At 48.5% G+C, this 17,991-nt stretch overlaps 1 pseudogene across 1 annotated transcript; it reads left to right on the forward strand.

Moving 5' to 3' along the window:
- Window positions 1-10,224: 10,224 nt before the first annotated feature.
- On the forward strand, window positions 10,225-10,738 carry LOC308258672 (cyclin-dependent kinase 4-like; annotated as a pseudogene). The gene has a single exon. The product of its transcript is annotated as a cyclin-dependent kinase 4-like (transcript).
- The last annotated feature ends 7,253 nt before the right edge of the window (window positions 10,739-17,991 follow it).

The following is a 17,991-nucleotide window of genomic DNA, read 5'->3' on the forward strand; positions in this document are numbered from 1 at the left end:
GCCTGCAGTGCGGCATCCACAGGGAAATGTCACACACACACACACACACACACACACACACACACACACACATCAGATGCTTTCCCTAATATGCAAAAACTAGGGGAAAATGGGTATTAGGAGGAACTCTAGTTGAAGAAGGGGCCCTATGGAGGAGCAATTAAGGTGACCTATCAGAGGGGATGGGATGGGGAGATGGAAACTCTAAAGTACATGATGTACTTAAACAGACATATCAAAGTCAGTCACTAAATCAAGCATGGGATGGAGGGAGGGGGAGGGATGGGACGGGGATTGGATAAAGGTTCATTGGGTGATGATGTTTGACGACAATGCACCAATAAAAATATATTTAAAACAAGAAAGTAACCCACACCAAGGACTTCTTAGAAACATCTCTAACTATCACCTTGGAAGAGAAGGTCATTTTGAAGGAAAGAGAATTCTTTCTTTCCTTCAGCTCGGCCAGTGGTATTTGCTAAGGATGAGGAAGACCCAGGAGAAAAGGCATGGTAGAGCCCAGAGGGTATGTGGTGTGTGTGTGTGTGTGTGTGTGTGTGTAAAACGTATGCCAAGGAAACTGAGTTATAAAGGGTCAAGAAAGGAGACCATTGCTGAGGGGCGGCGGGAGCAGGATGTGCACAGGTCAGGAGGTGGAGGTTGGGGGGGAAGCTGAACCGTGTAATGTGGTCCAGCTGTGGCCGCTATGCCGCGGATCAAAGGTCACCAGTGTGGAGGAGGCACAGAGGGGCCAGGGGGCTGGGCAGGTCCCTGACATGAAGACTGAGCCCAAGGATGATAACAGGGAAAGAGGGAAAACGTGAGCCAGGAACCAGCCGGGACCTGGGGAAGGTGGGTGCTGAGCTCACAGGACGGGCCTGACTGGACACACTGCCCCACCCACCTCGAGCCCCGCGCCATCGCAAGGCCTGGGCCCAAGATGAAGTCCTTCTACCTGCTCTCACCTTCACACTCATTCATTCCTGGGGCCTTTTTTTTCTGTCTGGACTTAGCTCTTGCTCTTCAAAGGTCCAGACAAGAAGTATCTGGGAAGGCGTGGCCTTTCCTCACTTCCCACAGCCCTGGCTCCTGGCGGGCCCCACCTCCTGCTTTCTGTGAAGAGTCTCCAGAAAAGAGGACCAGTGACTGGGCCCTCCTCCTGACTCCCTCTGCCACAGCCTTACTAGAGACTTCCTGTCCTGCCTCTATTTTTGCACCTTGCAGGGCCTTTAGGTGTCTTAGCCAGGGGGATTATTTCTCCTCCACGTTACTTCCTTAATAAGGCAGTCTACTTATTATGTAGATCGATTTGAAATTTCAGTCCAACCCACCTCGTGTGTGTGTGTGTGTGTGTGTGTGTGTGTGTGTGTGTGTTTCCAAAGACTGAACCCAGGGTTGTAGCTCAGAGGTAGAATGTCCCTGGTTTCAATCCCCAGTACCCCCCTCAAAAAAAAGAAGGAAAGAAAGAAAAAAGAAAGAGAAAAGAAACCTCTCTTTTAAACCTATATTATGCAACATGGGTTTTAAACTTGTGATCCTCCTGTCTCAGCCTCTCAAGTACAAAGCTGGGTGGAGATCCTGTTTCAAAATAAAAAGTAAACCTGGTGTGGTGGCACAAGTCTATAATCCCAGTACTTGGGAGGCTGAGACAGGAGGATCCCAGGTTGGAAGCCAGCCTCAGGAATTCAGCAACACCCTCAGGTACTTAGTGAGCCTGTTTCAAAATTTAAAATAAAATTTTAAAAAAGGGCTGGGAATGTAGCTCAGAGGTTGAATGCCCCAGAGTTTAATCCTCAGTGACAATAAATAAATAAATAATAAATAAATAAATAAAATAAAAATAATAAAGCTGGGTGTGGTGATACATTCTAATAATCCCAGTACTTGGGAGGCTGAGACAGGAGGATCACAGGTTCAAGGCCAACCTCAGCTAATTAGTGAGGCTATCCTCAACTTAGTGATAACTTGTTTCAAAATAAAGAATAAAAAATAGGGTTGGGAGTATAACTTGAAGATAAAATGTCTCTGGGTTAAATCCCCAGTACCAAAATAATAATAATAATAATAATAATAATAATAATAATAATAATATAATAAAGGGTTGGGGTGTGGCTCAGTGGTAGAATGCCTCTAGATTTAATCTGCAGTAACACATATTCACGCACGTGCACGCACACACACAAACATACACACACACATAAGGGGTGGATTAAAACTTCAAATAGGCCAGGCATAGTGGCACATGCTTGTAATCCCAATACTTGGGAGGTTTGAGACCAGCCTCAGCAATTTAGTGAGTCTATCGGCAACTTAGTGAGATCCTGTTTCAAAATAAATAATACAATAGGGCTGGGAGTGTGACTCGGAGGGAGACTGTCCCTGGGTTCGATCCCCAGTAACACACACAGTAACGCACATACACACACACATCAAATGGCTTAACTCCTTGACATTTTCTATTCTCCTGCCTTGCTACACTTTCTGTCTTAGCGTTTTCTTCTTACATTACTTATATCATTGTGTAATATACACAGGGCCTGCTAGCAGCACACCCACACAGGGCCTGCTAACAGCACACCCACAATAACTTAAGCAGAGAGAATGTTTGGTTAATGATCTACAGCACGTTCATCCTTGACATTTCTTTTTTTTTTTTTTTTTTTTTTTTTTTGGTGGTACTGGGGATTGAACTCAGGGGCATTCTACCTCTGAGCTACAGCCCTAATTTTATTTCTTATTTTGAAACAAGGTCTCACTAAGTTACTAAGTTGGGGAAGGTCTCACTAAGTAGCTGAGGCTGGCTGCGAACCTGCGACCCTCCTGTTTCAGCTCCCAAGTACTGTCATTACAAGCGTGTATCGCCACGCCCGGCTGACATTCATTAATATTATAGTTACCCACATTGACATGGTTGTGTAGGGGGCTCTATTGTTGTGTTACAGCAGAATCTTATTTTCTGTTTATTTTCACTCATCTGTTTATTGTCTGTCTTCTTCATCAGAACATAACTTCCATGAGAACAAAGTTTTTGTCCATTTGGTTAACCATTGTGCCCCAGTGTCCTGGCCTCCTAGGCTCTTAGAGAGTGCTGGATGGCTGGGTGGATGGATGGATGTGCCACCCTCCCAGGTGGGGGCCCTTACACCAACTTTCTTAGTTTCTGTCCACAGGGCTTCCTCTGGAGTTAATAAGCTTAGTGAGTTGGCCAGCTAGCTGCCACCTGGGATACAGAAGGGAGTACAAGCCCCAAGAGTGACCCTGTGAGAACTGAGGGAAACCAGTCCAGCACCGGTTTCTGGCAGCAGTGGCTCTGAGAAACAACCCCAGCCCCAGTGAAGGCTGTGTCCCGGGGCAAGTTTCTCAGTCTAGGGAGGGGCTGTTCGGTTCATGAACCTTCACAGGTTGGCTTTAATTCTAATAATCTCTGGGATCCAGATCTTAAATGTCGTTATAATTCAGAGGCACACAAGATGGCGACGGCTTGGCTCGTTCCCTCCGGCCCCTGCTGGTCTCAGGCTGGCTGGGGCTGGAGCCTGGACTGAGGGTGGGCAGCCCCAGAGGGTCGGCTGGCAAGAGGGCTCTGCAGCTCAGGTACGGTCACTGAGAGGGAGGGTGTGGATGGCTGGGGGAACCAGATGGGGCTCCTGGCTCAGCCAGGAATCAGGTGGAGCAAGTAGTGGAGAGAGAACTGCGGAGGGCCTGGCACTGCACCTTGGTGTGAGTTAGGAAAAGGTCTGCGGGCAGGTGACAGGGAGGGATGCCTCCCAAGGGCTGGCCATGCCCTGGCGGGTCCGGAGAAAGTCAGCCAGATCCAAAGGGCCTGCTGCGAGCTCACTCGACAGATGAGAATTCTGGTCCCTTAGGGAATGGGGTCCCGGGCAAGCAGCCTGGTCAAGGGCGAGCAGAGAAGAACCAGTCACTGGTAACAAACAACAGAAACCAGATTAATGGGGACTGGTATGTCAAGCCCAAGTGTGTGAACCCCAGGGTGCCGGGCATGGCAGCACTTGCCTTTGATCCCAGTACTTAGGAGGCTGAGACGGAAGGGCCACAGGTTCGAGGCTGGCCTCAGTAATTTAGCAAGGCACTTGGCAACTTAGTAAGACCCTGTTTCAAAAAAAAAAAAAAAAGATTAAAAAGGAACTAGGGGTATAGTTTGAAGTCAGAATGCCCCTTTGTTCAATCCCTAGCACCAAAATAGAGTGTGAGAAGGATTCAAATATATATAACAATGATAACGATGACAGGAAGATGGAGGAGGAGGAGGAGAGGAGCGCTTCCTCCAGGCTTATAATGGGACCTCCTGTCCCTCCCCCGCCTGTGCCAGATGGTCCCAAACATGAGATATGTAATCCTAGAGTGCCAGCCGGCTTTTTTTTTTTTTTTTTGGCACTGGGGATTGAACCCAAGGACACACTACCTCCATACCACCAGTCCTTTCATTTTTATTTTATTTGAAGCAGAGTATCCCTAAGTGGCTGAGTCTCCCTGAACTGCTGGCAGCGCTTGTCCTCTAGCCTGTGATCCTTCTGTCTCAGCCTTCCAAGTACTGGGATTACAGGCATGGATCCTTATCATCTGGGAACGTGTTGGAGATGCATATTCTTAACCCTGCTCCAGACCTACGGACTTGCCACTCGGGATGGGGCCCAGAAGGCCGTCCTCTAGGCAGCCCTCCAGCTCATTGTGCCCCGCTCTGCAGTCCGAGGACACTCCTGTGGCGGTGGTGCCCGAGTTCTGTCTTGGAAGTTGCCTTCGGGAGGGGCGGTGGGTGCAAGCACAGAAAGTAAGTGTTTTCAAGAAATGTACACCTGGCAAAAACAGGGCGGAGGTTCAGGACTGAGGCCGGGATTGTGGCTGGTATTTACTCTGCCCTCAATGGCACCACAGAGGGGTTTCCTTATCCCTGATTTTTACCTCACCATATCAGTTCTTTTAGTCAAAAGGACACGCTGGTAGTAGAGGATACCAATGGATTATTCTCTATTCTGTTGGGTCTAATAATAATAATGTGGCTTAAGAAAATGTCCATATTTTGGGGGAGATATATATTGAAGGATATGGGGTTGAAAAGACATTTCTAACACATTTTAGTAAAGATAGAAATAAGGAAAGAGACCTGGGCATGATTGTGCATGCCTTTAATCCCAGTACTTGGGAGGCTGAGATAGGATGGCAGGTTCGAGGACAGCCTCAGCAAGTACTGAGGCTTCCAGCAACCTAGCAAGACCCTGTTTCAAAACAAAAAATAAGCTGGCCATGGTGACACATGCTTGTAATCCCAGTGCTTGGGAGGCTGAGACAGGAGGATCGCACAGATTCGAAGCCAGCCTCAGGTACTCAGTGAGGCTCTCAGCAACTTAGTGAGACCCTGTTTCCAAATAAAAATATAAAATAGGTCTGGGAGGCCGGGCATGGTAGTGCACGCTTGTAATGCCCGCGTTTGGGAGGCTGAGACAGGAAGATCGCTCAGGTTCAAAGTCAGCTTTAGCTGGCTTAAGAGACCGTTTCCAAATAAAATATAAAATAGGTCTGGGAGTATAGCCTGGAGGTAGAAGGCCCCTGGCTTCCATCCCCAGTACCACCAAAATAAATAAATAAATAAATAAATAAATAAATAAATAAAAGTAAATAAAAGTAAAAAGGGCTGGGGATGTGGCTTGGAGGTAGAATGCCCCTGGGTTTAATCCCCATTACCTCAATAAAAATTAAAAAAAAGGAAAGAGGGAAGAAAAGAAGAAAGGGAGGGAGGGAGCAAATCCTGGCTCTCAGTCTCTACCCAAGGGAAGCCACCTTCCCTCCTTCACCGTCTCCATCTGGAGCCAGAGTGGCCCCCACCTGCACACACCTGTGAGAACCAGAAAGCACCCAGCTTGGTCTCAATTTGTAGGGAAAGGGAAGTTCTACACCATTAAATATTATAGGCCCCAGGGAAAGGATCAAATGTCAGCCAGAAAGGAAGGCCAAGCAGCCCCTCCCAGGCTCCATCTCTGCTTCTTTAGGCTTTTCCTGGGACCCTTATGACCCTTATGAGGACTGCTTTGAATTCCTCTAGTACTTTTTTTTTTTTTTTTTTTGGTACTGGGAATTGAATCTAGAGGCATTCTACCTCCAAGCTATACCCTCAGTCCGATTTTATTTCTTATTTGGAAACAGGGTCTCACTAGGTAGCTGAGAGTCTCACTAAGTTGACAAGGCTGGCTTTGAACCTGTGATCTTCCGGTCTCAGCCTCCCAAGTACTGGGATTATAGGTGTGTGCCACCATGTTCAGCTTTAGTACTCCCCCCCCCTTTTTTTGGTACTGGGAATTGAACTCAGGTGCATTCTTCCTCCAGCACTTTTTATATTGAAACAGGGTCTCACTAAGTTACTGAGGGTCTTGCTAAATTGCTGAGGCCAGCTCCAAACCCTCAGTCCTCCTGTGTCAGCTTTCCAAACACTGGGATTACAGGTGTGCACCACCATGCCCAGCCCCTATATCTTTTTCTTTTTAATTATTAATTTGGTACTATGGATTCAACCCAGGGACAGTCTACCTTTGAGTTACACCCCCAGCCCTATTTTTATTTTTATTTTGAAACAGGGTCTCACTAAATTGTGGAGGACCTCATTAAGTAGCCGAGGCTGGTCTCAAACCTGTGATCCTCCTGTCTTAGCCTCCCCAGTACTGGGATTACAGCCATGTACCACCACGCCCAGCTGCTATTACCCTCTCTATACTAATGCCTCAGATCCACGGTTGCTCTTTCTCTCTCTAGAAGGCTGTGTTCTCCCCAGAAGTGCTTCTGCTGTCTTCGGTAAATCTGCGTCCGGTGCTAAAATGCTTCCTCCAGGAAGGCCAGGGCTACACTGGGCGTCCTTGGCCCCCTCTTCTGGGAAGTCCTTCAGTGACAGGTGGCCAGAGTGGGGGTCCAAGGGGCCTGGAAGCAGCAGGGCCTGTATCACACGCGTGTGCCAAGTGGTGAGCAGCAGGTACCTCAGAGCCCCCCACAGGCACTTCGCCTCTATGAGGTCATGTTGAACCTCTCTTTTAGCCATTATTTTAACCCAATTTATGGAAGAGCAGAGATTAAGCAATATGCGGAAGGGAATACAGCTAGTAAAAGCCCAGGCGGCCTTGAGGCAGAGGGAGGGAGACCCCTCTGTCCACCGCACACGGTCCACACCAGCCCCGCACAGGCATGGCGGGAGTCTTGTCACCCGGTCACCGTCCTGAAGACAGCAGTGATTTGAGGGCAGAGGCCGCCTCTTCTCTGTGCCCCGGCAGTGGCCTGCACAGAGCCTAATAGGTGTGGATACTCAGTAAAAAGTTACTAATAAACTAGATGTTGTGGTACACACCTGTAATCCCAGTACTTGAGAGCCTGAGACAGGAGGACCAGCCTCAGCAATCTAGCAAGGTCCTCAGAAACTTAGTGAGACCCTATTTCCAAATTTAAAAAATACAAATAGGGCTGGGGGTGTGGTTTCTGTGTGTGTTTAACCCCACCTCAGACACACACACACACACACACACACACACACACACACACACACACGCATGCACACGAGTTGGAGGTATAGCTGGAAGGTTGAATTCCCCGGGGCTCAATTCCCAGTACTAAAAATATTAAAAAAAAAAAAAAAAAAAGGAGGGAGGAAGGGACAATAGTTAGGGCAGAGGTTTCTCAACTTACCAGCTTGCCACCCCCTTTTCAGAAAAAAGAATTACTCAGTGCTACCTTGAGCACTCCCATCCCCCATTTTTATTGAATGCCCCGCAATTGCACCTACTGTCCTTGTGGATAGGTCCAGCGTCCACCTTCCCCCTCTAAGATTTGGGAGTCTATGAGCTAGGGCCAGACTAGAAGAGTCCAGGAGGGTTAAACAATTGCATACCAATTTTCCCAGCACAGGTGCATTCCCCAACTCGTATATTTTGCTGGAAAGGTTGAGGGTCAAGGACCTGGGCTCAGCATGGGGCTGAGTTGCCCAGGCCTTGTTTTGCATTTCAAGGGTTCACGGGTGTTTCTTATATTCCAACAGTTCAGGGGAGCTTCTCTTTCGATATATCTTTTTTGTCCGTATCCCCAAATTCCTATCTCAGGACCACATCATCCTCCCAAAATACACTTGCAGCCCTCCCCTGCCTTCAAAGTAAGTGCAAATGCCTCTCATAGGCCCCTTAAATATGACACAGGGTAACTAAGTTTCATTGAGGACTCAGTGGATGCTTACGTGCTTCTCGGATACTTTTCAAACCTTGTTCTATCCTCTTTCTTCCTTCTATATTAAAATCTCAAATTCCCAGCCAGGCATGGCGGTGCACACCTATAATCCTAATACTTAGGAGGCTGACACAGGAGGATCGCAGGTTTGAGGGCAGCAAGACACTCAGCAACTTAGTGAGACTCTGTTTTAAAGTAAATTTTAAAAAGGGCTGGGGATGTAGCTCAGAGGTAGAATGCCTCCAGGTTCGACCCCCAGCATCCTCCCCCAACCTCCCCCAAATCTCAAATTCCTTATTTATAGGTAACCTTTCTTCTACAGAGGAGGGCTGGGTAGAAGTATCCTAGGAAAGTTTGCAAGTCACCTGAAGGCCCCTAACATTAGAGGAGCGGCCCAAAGGTCCTCCTCGATCCATCTGAATAGCGGGTTAATACTGGAAAGAATTCGGCCTCAGAGGCCTGCAGAGAGCTCCTCCAGGCAGCTCAGATAGGAGATTATGATTGTAATGGAGCCGCCCAGGCCCCAGGACTGAAACCGAGATAATTCTTTGCTATTTAACACAAAGCTGGAGTCCTTTGGAGACAAATTGGAAAGAGAGGAGGGCAGACAGCAGGGGAGCAGGGAGACCTGTTTGCATCTCTTTATTTTCAGGAAAACAATCATTTCAATGATTGGCTCTTTCATTTATAAGACAAACACAGCTGGTCCTGACCCTCTTGATCTGATTTCAAAGGTGCTAACCTTCCAGCACCAGGCTCCAGAGGGGATGTGTCCTGGGCCGGCCACCGCAGGAGTTGGAGAACAGGGGCTGAGAGACCCAAACGCCAGCCAGCCACCAGCTCCCAGAGCTGTGCGGCCCACAGGTGTGTGGCAGAGTTGGCACACTAGTTTGCATATAGTTTCAGACCCAAAGACACAGTTCTTTTTAATGTGTGTGGGATGCTGGATCTTGAGCCCTGGGGGCATTCTACCTCGAAGATACACCCCAAGACCTACTATTTTATTTTTTTACTGGGAAGCAGGAGCTTGCTAAATTGCTGAGAGCCTCACTCACAAGTTGCTGAGATTGGCCTGGAACCGGCGATCTTCCTGTCTCCGCTTCCCAAGTACTGAGATTACAGGTGTGGATCACCACGCCAAGACACCGTTCCTGGGAACAGAGCATTCCACCTCTGTCTCACAGAGCACTTCCCCGTGGTATATCCCTTTGTTCATAAATCAGGGTGGTTGGTTTTCTGGGCTCCTCCAAGATCTAGGGCACTGCCTGGCACTCAGTAGGCCTCAGAAAGGTCCTTTCAGTCTATTAAAGTGCAGTGTGGAATCCTGGATTGGATTCTGGAATCGTAAAAGGGCATTAGTAGGAAGACTGGTGGAATTTAACCCTGGCCCTTAGTTAACTAACAGGAATGGCCAATGTTAATTTTATTAGTTTTGATAAATGTAGAAGGTTATGCAAGACATTAACATTAATGGGAAGAGAGTAGAGATGAACAGGATATTCAGAAACTCTTTGTGCTAGCTTTGCGACATTTTTTGTGATATTCCAAAATAAAAAGTTTCATCATTAAGAAGATTCTGAGACTAGAAAAGTTATGGAGGCACACGATGAAACAAAACATGGCATAAAAGATGACGTGAACCTCATGAAACTTTGATTAAAAGAAAAAATGAAGCCAGGCGCAGTAGCTCATGCTGATAATCCCAGTACTTGGGAGGCTGAAATAGGAGGGTTATAGTTCAAGGCCAGCCTCGGCTTTAGTGAGGCCCTCCACAATTTAGACTTTGTTTCAAAATGAAGAATAAAAAATAGGGCTGGGGCTGTAGCTCAGGGATAGAATGCCCCTGAGTTCAATAGTTCAATCCCCAGTATCACACACACACACACACACACACACACACACACACACACACACTGGCAGTTGCAGCTGTGAATCTTCTTATCTCTTCTCATGAGGGCTGGCTTGATCCCCTGGCCTGCTATCTCTCATCAGACCGCCTGACACCCTGATCTGAGAATGGCTACCTCTTTATATGAGCCAGTGGTTGAAGGTGGTGTCAGTGTCTATGGGACAGAGTACAAGGCCCATGATCCTCATATGGCCATTTTGTGGCCCTCAAGAGTGTGAGAGCCCCGTGGAAGAGGAGCTGCAGCGGCGTGCCCATCAGCGCAGTTCACAAGGTGGCTGGAGGCTCAGAGCACACCAGTGTTGTCCAGTGGTTGGACGTTTGTGCCACTTCCTGGACTGACTGACGGGAGATCAAGGTGACACTAGTGTCTGGGCAGTAGACCAAGACCTAAGGATCTGCCTGGACAAGGCACCGCTGGCAGGCTTGCCAGCCAGACCACCAGGGAGCTAAGGCCAGGTTCTAAGAGGCCTAGAGTTTCTTCCTGCCCATGCCATCATCCACAGAGACCTTCTGGTGACAAGTGATGGGACCGTCAAGTTGGCCAACTTTGGCTTGGCCAGAATCTGCAGCTACCAGATGGCCCTTACCCTGCGGCCGTTCACTCCGGCGCCATACTGCTGAAGTTCTCCTGCCGTCTCCACACTCAGCACCTGTGGACATGGGAAAGGTTGGCTGTATCTTTGCAGAGATGTTTTGTCAAAAGCTGTGAAGCTGGTCAATTGGGCAAGATCGTGTGTGTGTGTGTGTGTGTGTGTGTGTGTGTGTGTGTGTGTGACTGGGGGTTTAACCCAGGGGCATTCTCCCTCTAAACTAAACTCCTAGCATTATTTTATTTTTTATTTGGAAACAGGATCTCACTAAGTTGATGCAAGCCTCACTAAACTGCTGAGGCTGTCCTCAAACCTGCACTCCTCCTGTCTCAGCCTCCCAAGTACTGAGATTACAGGCCTGGGCCACCACACCCAGCACTGGGCAAGATCTTTGACCTGATTGTGCTATGTCCCAAGAAGGACTGGCCTCAAGATATATTGCAGCTGTGAGGCGCCTCTGCCCCAGAGAGCATTGCCCAGTGCAATCAGTGGTGCCAGAGGAGGAGGAGTCCGGAGCCCAGCTGCTGCTGGAGATACTGACTCTCCACCCACACAAGTGACTCTCGGCCCTCCGAGCTCTGCAGCGCTCTTACGTATCTAAGGAAGATGTCCGAGTATGCAGTGGAGCGGTGGTCCCAGGAGAGACGCGGCCACGTCCCTCTTGCACTGGAGTGGAGAGAATCCCACTGGGAAGACGACCGTAGTCATCCTGTCTGAGGCTGCGGAGACGTCTCCAACTCTTTACTGAAAATACTTTGCTGCCTTAATGACTTTCTCCAACCCCCTGCTTCTGAGGTGTCTCCTTCTCTTGTCTATTTCTCTACACTAAGGAGTATACAGCCTCTCTTTCCCCTCCCTACCTTGATATTCAGGCTCTTTTTTATGCAGGAGAACAAAACAAGATGAAGAAATAAAATAAAACAATGATTCTGTCCCCACAATATCAAGTAAAAATACTTGAATATGAGTTGGGCATGGTGGCTCACACCCGTAATCCTAGTACTTGGGAGGCTGAGACAGGAGAATCGCGGGTTTGGAGCCAGTCTCAGCAACTTAGCGAGGCTCTCAGCATCCTAGGGAGACCCTGTTTTCAAATAAGAACTAAAATCAAGTTGGACATGGTGGTGCACACCGGTAATTCCAGTACTTGGGAGGCCGAGACCGGAGGATTGCAGGTTCAAGGACAGCCTCAGTAACTTAGACTCTGTTTCAAAATAAGAAATAAAATAGGTCTGGAGGTGTAGCTCAGATGTATGCCTCTGTATTCAATCCTCATAACACACACACACACACACACACACACACACACACCACCACCACCACCACCACCACCACCACCACCACCACCACCACCACCTCATCACATCCCAAAACAAAAATAAAAACAAAACAAAACAGAAAAATAAAATCGTGTTTGGAGTATAGCTTAAAAGGAGAATGCCTCTGAGTTCAATCCACAAACACCACCACAACAAAAAATCCTGAATACTTTGGAAAATTGTTCCATGTTTATTTTGTGTACCACAGGAGTATGTATGTGTCCTTGGTGTCAAGACTGAACTTTATCCAAGCCGTGTTCCTAAGAAACTACGACAGCTTCTCTCCATCCTTTTGTGATCTAGAAATGGGTAACTGCGAAGGACTATGGCTATGTCTCAAATATTGTCCCAAGGGTTCATATTTTAGAGTCTTACCCCAAATGGTGGGGCCTGTGGGAGGTAGTTAGGTTAGAGGACGTCATGAGGGTGGGCCCCTAGGATGGCATCACTGGCTTCCTGGGCTGGGTACCCACTCAGTCTCCACTGGGATGCCCTCTGTCTGGTGATGTGGAAGGGGGCCCTTGCCAGACGCAGACAGATACCCATGCTCTCATCTTTCTAGAATCCAGAATTAGAAACCAGATAAACTTTTGTTCGTGTGTGTGTGTGTGTGTGTGTGTGTGTGTGTGGCCCAGGGGGAGGCACTGGGGATTTAGTTCCACTTCCGAGCTACAACCCCAGCCCTTGTGATGTTTTATTTTTAAACAGGATCTCACTAGGTTCCTGAGAGTCTTGCTACATTGCTGAGGCCAGCCTTGAACCTCCGACCCTCCTGTCTCAGCTGGGATTACAGGGGTGCATCACTGCGCCTGGCTTAAATTTCTATTATTTATAGATTTTTTTTTTTTTAGGTTTCAAGTATTCTGTTATAGCAACACAAAACAAGGCTAAAAACTTAATTTCCGTGAGACGGATGGATGGGAGAAAAGCATACAAATGTATTTAAATACAAGTCTTACCTGGCAAGGAGTTGAAGATGCAAAGAAGCAGAGCCGACCATTCATATATGGAACTGGGCGAAGGCAAATGAGTTGTAGCAAAGCAACTTGCTAGCTGCTTACTGGCATCTTCCCCTCTCTCTCCCCTTCCCCATGTTACAGGGGGCCTGAGTTACATTTGGCCTGAGTTATACTGTCTCTGGAACCCAGCAAAGTGCCTGGCATGCAGTAGGCTCCTAATGCATGTGTTTTGAATCAGTGGGAGATCTTTCTTCTAACCATTTTCCTAAAAGTTTAAAGAGTGATGTCCTTGAAATTCTTCAAAATTTCTTCTTTCTTTTGCAGTGCAAGAGACTGAACCCAGGGCCTCGGGCAGGGCAAGTGCTCATCACTGAGCTGCAGAGGGAAGCTCAAAGATGAGGCTTGTTTTACTAAAGTCTCTACAGAATTCTCTTGTTCCCACCTGCCCATTATTGGTAAGAACGTTGCTTTCCTTCCAGTATAGGAGGGCAGCTTTCACATGGCAACTTTGTCTCGTGTGTGTGTGTGTGTGTGTGTGTGTGTGTGTGTGTGTGTGTAGGGGGTGGAATTGGGGATTGAATCAGGGGGCCTTTGATCTCTGGGCTACATCACCAAACCTATTTTATTTTTTAGTTTAAAACTAAAGTTAGTTTAAATTGTGGAGGGGCTCACCAGGTTACCAAGGCTGGTCTTGAACATGCAATCCTCCTGTTTCAGCTTCCCAAGTACTAGGATTATAGGCATGCGCCATCATACTCAGCCTAGCAGACTTTTATTTTTATCTTTATTTTGAAACAGGGTCTTGCCAAGTTGCTGAGGCTGGCCTCAAAACTGCAATCATCCTGTCTCAGCCTCCCAAGTACTGGGATTACCGGTGTCTGCTAACACATCTGGCTTTGTCTCCTGCCTTTAAGAAACAGAAGATCAGAGTGACCTTGCACCTGCTAGGTTTCAAGTACTTTTAACTCAAAACAGTCAATATGCCAGAGCGGCATATTTTTACATCTTCAATACATTCCTCATTAATGAACGTCTATTGCAACAGCTTGAACAAAATTGTCATGGGAGAAGAAGAGATATCTGCAGAGGAAGGCCCTTGGGCTCCCAGAGAGAGAGGAGGGACTTATCTCAGGACCAGGGGAGGGGTCCTTGATATATGCGACGGAAAAGAATTTCAGCACGTGTTGGTAGAGATACAGAGACTTATTTAGGGAAGCAAGGAATACACATTCGCGGGAGGACGTGGCCAGCTTCAGCGAGGAGAGGGGGACGGGGAGAGGTACTTTGGGGATTCCTGGATCTTTTTTTTAAAAGCAAGCTTGGTGACGGGTCAGCTCTGGAAGGTGTGTGAGGATGACACAGTCTGGTGACCTTAAGGCGATCTTGTCTTTCCCAGATCCTCAGGTGGACTGTGGTCTCCATTAACTGGCCAATAGATAACACTGGAAAGTTCCCTAAATTACAGGTTTCTCAAGATACCGTATCTCTCTTGCTTAAAGTATTTATGGGGGGTGTTAATTAACATTGGGCTGGATAATTATCATTGGTGGGTGACTTTTTGGTTAACTGAAAGATTTACAGATTTTCCAGGAATTTGGAAGTGACTGGTGGGGAGATAAACCAGCTTGGGGAGTGGGGTGAGGGGCTCAGCACGGGCTTTCAGAGGCATGGTCCTTGTCCTTCCTTGAAATCTCCTGGTATTAGAGATGTATGTGACGGAGACATCAGTGTCTCGTACAGAGATGTTTCTAATTGTTAGTTAAAAGCACTAACAGTGACCACCGTGAGGATCAAATTCTGCAGCTAAAGTGTTGTCCAATACTGTCCAGTCTTACTCCTCACTCCTCCCCTGTGAGAACTCAGGCTGTGTGTGAGTTCACACAGCCGGTTAATGGTCAGATGTGACCCTGCTCAGCCCTCTCCCCACTGCCACAAGGTCCACCAGGGACCACCGAATCTGAGCTATACCATCTCCAAGCTCCTAGTACATGTGTTTTGAATGAATGAGAGATCTATATTCTCACCATCTTCCTGAAATTTGAAGTGAGGTCTCTAATTTTTTTTAAAAAAGTCATACCTAGTTCCTTCCTTCCTTCCTTCCTTGCTTCCTTGCTTTTTCTTTCTTGCAATTCTGGGAATTGAACCCAGGGCTTCTTACATGCTAAGTAAGCACTCTCAGTTTTATAGGGCTATCCCCTTTGCCCTATAACTAGATTTGTATGTGTGCGTGCGCACGCACGTGTGTGTGTTTGTGTATGTGTTACTGGACATTGAACTCAGGGGCTTTCTACCTCTGAGCTACACCCCTAACTTATTTATTTATTTATTTATTTTTGTGGGTCTGGGGATGGAACCCAGGGGCATTTGACCTCCGAGTGACACCCCCTGCCTAATTTTTATTCTTTATTTTGAAACATGGTCCACTAAATTGTGGAGGGCCTCACTAAGTAGCTGAGGCTGTCCGCAAACCGCAATCCTCTGGTCTCAGCCTCCCAAATGCTGGGATTACAAGCATGTGTCACCACGCCCGGCTTTTATTTTTTTTATTTTGAAACAGGATCTTACTAGTTGCTGAGAGTTTCCTTAAATTGCTGAGGTTGGCCTCGAACCAGCAATCCTCCTGTCCCAGCCTTCTAAGTACTGGGATTACAGGCATGCATTGCCTGGTTTATAACTAGATTCTTTTTTTTTTTTTTTTTTTTTTTAGTGGTACTGGGGTTCCTGGAAGCCCTTCTATCTCCGGGCTACACTCCCAGACCTATTTTATGTTTTTGAAACAGGGTCTCTTACACCAGCGCGGCTGGCTGAGAACCTGCGTGATCCTCCTGTCTCCGCCTCCCAAGCGCGGGGATTACAAGCGTGCGCTACCACGCCCGGCTCATAACTAAATTCTTAATCTGTACACTTTTTGTCATCTCTGAGACAAAGGAGGCCTGAACCTTGTAGTCTGCTTGAGATAGGACTGTCTGACACATGTGTGCTGGCTACTGGATTCGTATAGTAGAGGGGCAGGACATACAGACTCTGAAGTCAGATTTCTGAGATGCAAGGGTCTGCACTGTTGCTCACTTGCTAGGTAACGCTGGGGAAGTTACTTACCCCTAAGCTCAGTTTCCCCTTCTGCAGAATGGGGATAGTAACATACTGATCTCATGAATAGACATATGTGTGTGCACATTATGTGCGTGAGTGTGCCTGTGTATAAGTGCTCGGACCAGAACCAGCACCTGGATGAGCTGTACAAGGGTCAGATACTGTTATTATCCTCTCTAGTGGGCCCTGCAAAACGACCTACAAATGTATCTCAGAAGTTCTCTGGTTTCCGGTAGACATGTGCAGAGAGTTCTGGGAGCCGGTGTACCCTGAGCCGCAGAACCAGCCGCCAGAGAGGGAGGTACGCCCTGAGCCTTGGTGTGTTCAGTCATGGAGGATAGGCTTGGAAGTTCTTACCCAGCCTCGCTCCTGGGTACTTGCTCCCTCTTTAGGCCCAAGCCAGGGGTCAACCGAGAGTCCTTTTGATTGGAGAGAAGGGCCGCCCTGCGCAGACGTACCTCTTGCCTTTCCCTGGCATGGCGGGCTGGGCTGCCTCCCTCTCAAGGCCGCAGCTTTCTCCCTTCCTCCCAGAGTCAGCGGGGCAGGGTGTGCTGCCCGGATGGCATTCCCTTTGGCTTCTGTAGAGGTGGCCTCCAATTCCCCAGAGAAGTGAAATAAACACAAGGACATGGATTGTAATCCAAAGAGAGATGTTTCTATTTTAACCGTGCGCTCCTGCCCCAAGCCAAATTGCCTTCTGTGGTGAGGCCATTTATAGTCATGACGGGGTTCAGCACGTGCTACCCCTAAATGGCACCTCGGTATTTGAGAAAACAGTGGAAAACTCTCTCACCTTCCCCTGGCTCTTCTCTGAAGCAGGCCCAAGGCCCTCAGCGGGCACCTTCCCTGACCCAGAGGGAAGGAGCGTCCTTAACCCTGCAGATAGGACGGGGAGGCATCTGCCAACCAGGCCGTGCCGGGCTGCCGGGCTCACTGTGAGCGCGCGCCTGCTGCCTCCAGTCCCCCAACTCTCTTCTTCTTGTCAAGCCTGAGCACAGAAATGCACAAGTCTACCAGTTTCTCTGGGCCTTCATTTCTGTAGGCTCCTGTGTCACATAAAACTTCCATTAGATACATGTGTGAGGGCCGGGTATGGTGGCTCAAGTCTGTCATCTCAGTCCTCAGAGGCTAAGACTGGAGCATGACAGGTTTGAGACCAGCCTCAGAATTCAGCGAGGCCCTCGGCAATGCAGCAAGACCCTGCTTCAAGGTAGAACAGGGCTGGGGGTGTCGCTCAGAGGTAGAACACACCTGGGTCAGTCACACACACACACACACACACACACACACACACACACACACACACGAGTACAGAGGCTTGTTGAGGATTGTGAAAGACTCAAGGCGAGGCGGCCGTTGGCAGGGAAAGCCTGAGATGGTGCCGCTCTCTCAGCCGGGCCCCAGGGCTCTGGGGTGCTGTTACCCCTGCAGCTCCCTGGGAGGCCTCAGGGCTGCTGGGTCTCAGGGTCTGGGGGCCGGCAGCTCACGGTTCTCCTTGCAGCCAGTGGCTTGTACTTTCTTGCGGGAGGGTGGAGGGGGAGCCAAGCTGTGCACCTTCCCTGCTGCCCCAGAGGCTGTGCAGAGCAGGGCGGCTGGCCTGCGAGGTCTCCGGGGTTGCCTCCCCCTTCCTCTGCGCCCCTGGCCCCATGTCCTCCAGTCTCAGATGTTTCTGAACGTGGCGCCCCAGGTACTTTACTGACAAAGTGTGGAGGGAACCAAGGACTCCCCGGCCACCGAACTGGTGGCTTGAGCAGAGAGGAAACGGACATTTCCAACTTGAGCGCTCGGCAAAGTGCTCCAGCCTCTGGAACTGTCTTCTCTGTTAGAGCTCACCCTGAGGCTGAGGCTCAGGCCTGCGCAGAAATATCTCACTGGACTCCAGGGGGCCTTGTCCCTTTGTCCTCTAAGCCTCC

The sequence above is a fragment of the Muscardinus avellanarius genome, assembly GCF_963383645.1.
Source record: "Muscardinus avellanarius genome assembly, chromosome: 2".
Lineage (NCBI taxonomy): Eukaryota > Metazoa > Chordata > Mammalia > Rodentia > Gliridae > Muscardinus > Muscardinus avellanarius.